We start from the raw sequence: 6,000 nt of genomic DNA on the forward strand, positions 1-6,000 counted from the left end.
AAAACCTATTTATGCTGTTACATGGTCTCGTGTAAAAATGCACAATCTTTTGACATTGACCACTAAAATACTGTAGCAGATATCTACACAGACTTTGCCTACAAATGCAGCCTGGATTTTTGCCAAATCCAGGCAATATTTTTGGTCCAAACGAGTCGGGAGTAACCGAAGTTTACTGCAGCTTAGCGCAGCTGACGTATATATGTAAATATCTGATCAAAGCATGTTTATTGTGCATTTTTCATTGGTGTATTTGATTAACAACCAGACGTTGGAAGCAAAAAAATTATTTGCACATTTGTTTTACAATCTCTTTTGCTAGTTAAACCGAAATTCGGAAAGCGCTATTTGGCGGCTACAAACTCCTAGTTACTATGCTTTCGACTCTTTCCTCTTCAGCGGGTGCACACGTGTTTCTACATTTATTCTCATAAAAATGTGACTGTTAAACTCCAGCTGCTAAACTTTGGGCATCGTGTTATAGAAGGTTCTTTTGTAATATTTGCGACACTATTTTTCTTGTGCTGTACATTTATTTACATTTAAAAACAAAACAAACATAAACAACAATTGCTCCATGATTGACATCAACTGAAGCAACATTTAACACAAATACAACAACTTATCTTTTCTAGGCCATGCTTTCTCCCAGGGCTAGAAAATTTGTACAGATGAATAAAGTAGTTTTTTTACCTCGCCGCCATTGTGCAAGAGTGCAACTTGCAAATCAAATTCTAAACTATAGAGCATAATGACAAAGCCTTAAAGCTCTAAAACAGACACATTGATCACAAAGTGCAAAGATAGAATGTTTGGGAAACACTGGAACAAAACAACAAGTTATGAACAAGGATTAAGTATGAAGATTCTAGTCTTTTTCTTTTTCGAACACAGCTTAGTAAAGTACCACGCATTCTTTCAAACTACATCACAACTAAAATTGCGTCAATTGTTATATTTTTTGAAACATTTTCTATTTCAATTATTCTGCGCTAATTGCCCGATAGACAAACTTATGTTTTAATGTCAGTGACGCCTTAAGATTCGGTCAAAATGACTGTCGAATATTCGATTCACGCTCTCAGGTTATCCTCTGTTTTCTTGTTATGAAACGGGAAAGTCGCTTGCTCTTACTGCGTCATACAGTTACTGCAATGGCTTCAAATCATCTGTCATTCCTATCAGCATATACAGCCACTGTATTAGTACGTGAATTCAGGTTAGCGTCTGGTACTGTATATAAACTGGATAATTTATGTCCAGAGATAAGCCATGAAATTGCCTAGACTTGGATCAAAGCTTGTTTGTGGTAAAACGTTTTAAGCTCATTTTGTCCCAGTTTAAAATATGTTATCATTTATAAGTCATTTTCATTTTCTACAGCATTAATAAGGAATGACTGTAAAGAGGCAATGTTTACATCATTTGAAAAGATTGTGGTTGAAATTTTGTTCCACTGAACGGTTACAATGTGTTTAGCATGTTAGTGCAGTAAAAACAATTAACAACAAAATTATGACAGGCAAATACAGCAAACTGGCTTTGTGTGTTTTCTTGCTGTTAGTAAACGTCGTCCAAGGTACGTTGTCCATTGTTGAATGTAACAATAATTTAAATGCCAAAAAAATACAAACGATATATTAAAGCAAACTGTAAGAAGGTTTCGAAAAACTTCTAAAAAATTAAATCCTTTATTGTACTACAGTATGCTCTCAAACAAACTGCGCACGATATGAGGACAAAGAGGGTTACAGAAGATGCTTTGGTGAGCTAAATCTAAAAATAATATAAATGGATTAACACTTGAATATTTTGTCCTATAGTGTGTGATGCTGATGGATACAGAAATATTAGTTCTGCAGACGGAGGAAAAATGCGGAGATTTCGTGTCGACTTTTGTAAAATAGAAAGTAATCAGTAAGTAGTTTTAAACAATACAGTTTGTTGTGCAACGGTGATAATTCTGAGATGCAGAAATGAAACCCGCAACAACGTTGTTAGTTTGCTAGTTGAGTCCAAATTAACATTGAGAGTACTATCGAAGAATTAGTCATTTAACTTTGTATTATATAAATTAACTTATTTGGGAACGTACCTAGCTATACCTTCCACGACAGTTTGAAATCCGCTGCTTGAAAATCACAATATTTTGCATTTCATTGTGTTCGGGAAGAAACTGCGCTAGCTACAACGTGACATCAAGCTGCATCAAACAAAAGAAACATCATCAGAGGGTGCGAATGATACGAGGCACTTGTCGCAAAAAGACTGAATGTCAAATTCCTTCAGGAGCTTGGAGAAACGGACGCTACATGTTGATAACATTCTCATGCAAAGGATGTGGTGGTAAATACCTTTGAAATGCATAGCTCCCTTTTTAAGTATTTTCAAATCTTATCCACTTATATCTTCTATATATCTTATAAACAGTTGTATGCCTCGTAAGTTCGATTAATGAAAATGTTTAATTGACGATAACCTATATCACATCCGCGTATTTTTAACACTAACCTAGATTTTGCATCGGAATTTTAATGTTTAGATGTGACGTTAAAGATATTATACTACTATTCTTTTTTGGGGCTTATAGCTATCGTTACCTTAAGTAACTTTTAATATTATCTCGGAAAAATGTTTTACAGATAGCTGTAGAAAAGAAGACATCGAATTTGAAGGGGAAATTAATTCGTATGAAGCTCTGAACATGCTCACCGAAACATCCCTGATCTACCAGGATAAAAAATCTGAGGCAAGAAGGTTTAACAAAACAACACCCAATTTTGGTCCTTATTTGTCGGTTGATGACGTTCAACTCAATAATACCTCCACCAGTTCCACTTTGCCATTCGTTGCTGCTTTGTCGGTCATCAACATCAACTCTTCTAGCAAAGAGCTTTTCAACAACCTGACGACTGAACTGACAACAAAAAGATTAACTGATGTTCTCGCAATAGACGACCTACCCTTGGTCTCTATAGTCGTCGATGAAGAAAATGATTTGGAAGATTCGGATGATTCGAAAGATTTGGATGATTCAGAAGATTTATTTCAAACCAAAGTGGCATTTTCTTTGTCGGTTCCAGGCACCACAAACTTTAAAACAGAAATAGAGCCAAAGTTAATGAAGAAAGCTGGTGGTAGAGATGTTCTTGTCAAATCAGTCAATTGGATTTGCGTTTTCATTGACCCTGAAACGTATGTGTTTTCAAGGAATGGCTGCGCACTGACAAGTAGTGTGAATAGATCACAAGTTTCATGTGCTTGCAATCACACCACCATATTTAGTGTGCTTCTTGCTGTGGACGCTGTCATTTTACCAGCTTACATTAAGGTAAATCAAATGCATGGGTATACAGACATGAACGTTGAACACGGCTATATCATCAGTGTATAAACACGTATATAATAAAGCAAACTTCAAAAGCAACATTGTTATTAGTACTTTGCTCAGTAGTTTGGGAACATTGCTTAAATTATTGGGACTTTAAAACACAAACTTTTTTATCAGATCCTGTCTTACATCACTGAAAGCACAACGGTTTTGCTTCTTATTATTACTGTCATCACAATCTTCAACGTCCGCCATGCGATCGTGAACGACCGAATCTTTGTTCAAATCAACTTGTCACTGGCTCTCATGATCTTCCACGCACTCAATTTAATCCATGACGTCGCTATGACGTATCCACTGCTGTGCGAGGCTCTGGCGGTTGCCATGCACTACTTCCTGCTGTCTTCCGGTAATATTCTGTCTCAATAACACGCAACAGGGTTTACCTATAGTTTAATGAAAGGATAATCAACACGTTTTAACACCAAGACATAAGCGAGGTCATCACCTTTTGAAGACACGGCACCAGAGTGATTTTCAATACTATACAACTAATAATCCACGTCAATTTAAAAAAATAAAATTTAGGGTTATTTTCCAAAATAAAATTAAACTGTTCACGAAAATATGAATCTAAAAGGTACAAACTTTGTTTGATCAACAGTGCTGTAATGTTTTTTTGAAAAATCATGATAATTGTGAACTCTGTGCAACACTGGTCTACAAACTAAAATAAACTTGGATGTAAGTTTAGAAAAATACATTTAGTCGTTTACGGTTTATATTAAGCTCATTAGTCTTCATCCACCAATTTAAGCACGGACTGGGTAATTCTAGCTTCAAGTTTTGATTACGAGCATTGTTTGAATAAACTTATATTGAATGTTGTTCAACAGTGTTCTGGATGTTGGTGGAGGGAATCACACTTGCCATGAAAACTTCGTCCAAGTCTCTTCAATTCAACGCGATCAACCCGACCAAGCTGAACGTCATCAGAGCTCTCGTCGGCTGGGGAATCCCCTCAATCATTACAGCAGCAGCAGCAGCAGTGGTTGGTTTCGTCTTCACAGAGAATTACCTCCTTCCAAGTGCGGTGTATCAAGCAGGATTCAACACTTCCATGTACGACAATACCCTGCGTTGTTTCCTCGACCATCAATCCCATCCCTTCTACTGGTCGGTGATTGGTCCGATCTGTCTCTGCATTCTCATCAACCTTCTCATTCTCGTCCACGTGGTTGTCTTTATTTCCCGCCTAAACGCTGACCAACCGCGCCGAGGCCGCGTCCGTCGCCCAAACGCGCATGAGAAAATCACAAGGAAGGTCAAGATTCTTGTGGTGGGTGACATCGCAAAGAAGTTGCTGCTGCTCACTCCTGTCATGGGAATCCCACTAGTGCTAGGAATATTTGTAGGTAAGGATATTTCTGTCACTTCTGCGCGCTACTCACGAGTTCCAGTCCCTATATGCTTAACAATAAAACAGGATGAGACCATAGTGGGCACATCTAAGGTTTCTTCCGAAAGATTAAGTGTATGCTTAAACACCCAAAAACACACAAATTGGTGTACGGCCACAACGTGCACATCTCTTGTTACCTACAGTCGTCCTTAGTGTACTGAGAGTGTTCGTGTGTGTGTGCTCAAACACATGAAAAACTTTGCTGCACATAAACTGGTGTGTGGCCACAGCGCGCACATCTAATGTTGCTCACAGTGGTCCTCAGGGCACTAAGGGAGCTTGCGTGTATGCCCAGATACATGAAAAACTTTGCTCATAAACTGGTGTAAATAGCAGCGTGGTTATTTAATGTTACTCTAAGTGGTCCTCAGTGTACTCAGTGAGCTTGTGTGTGTCAAGAAACATTAAATCAAGTTTACATCGGTTGACTACCATAAACGTTTTGCTTCACCAGCAATTCGCAACACCAAATTCATAAAAATACAACACATTTCCATCCTATTATTATTGCAGGGATAGGTTCAACTGAGAGCAACGAGTTCTTCATGTTCACCAATGTGACGGTGAACGGATTGCAAGGTTTATTCATCTTCATCATCTACTGTGTGATGCAAGAAGAAGTTAGAGAAGCTGTGAAGAGAGCTTGGTCGCGGTTCCAGTGCGCATATGGCTAGAAAACTTAATTTACCATTTGCATCACGTCGCAAAACACAATGTGTATGATGACAAAAGTGACGGAGCTTACTTACAAGCTCATTTTCAAATAAAGGATGTTTTCTAGAAATGTAAAGCAGGAATAATTACATCTCTGGAAAGAAAAACTAAACTAAACTAAAAGCTGAAAAACCTTGACTCCTTTGCTGTAAGTAACCAAAACCTATTTATGCTGTTACATGGTCTCGTGTAAAAATGCACAATCTTTTGACATTGACCACTAAAATACTGTAGCAGATATCTTCATAGTCATTGTTTAAGCCTACAAATGCAGCCTGGATTTTTTTTTTAATCCAGGCAATATTTTTGGTCCAAACGAGTCGGGAGTAACCGAAGTTTACTGCAGCTTAGCGCAGCTGACGTATATATGTAAATATCTGATCAAAGCATGTTTATTGTGCATTTTTCATTGGTGTATTTGATTAACAACCAGACGTTGGAAGCAAAAAAATTATTTGCACATTTGTTTTACAATCTCTTATGCTAGTTAAAC

Source organism: Phallusia mammillata, chromosome 1 (assembly GCF_965637545.1).
Source record: "Phallusia mammillata chromosome 1, kaPhaMamm4.hap1.1, whole genome shotgun sequence".
NCBI classification, from domain to species: Eukaryota; Metazoa; Chordata; class Ascidiacea; order Phlebobranchia; family Ascidiidae; genus Phallusia; species Phallusia mammillata.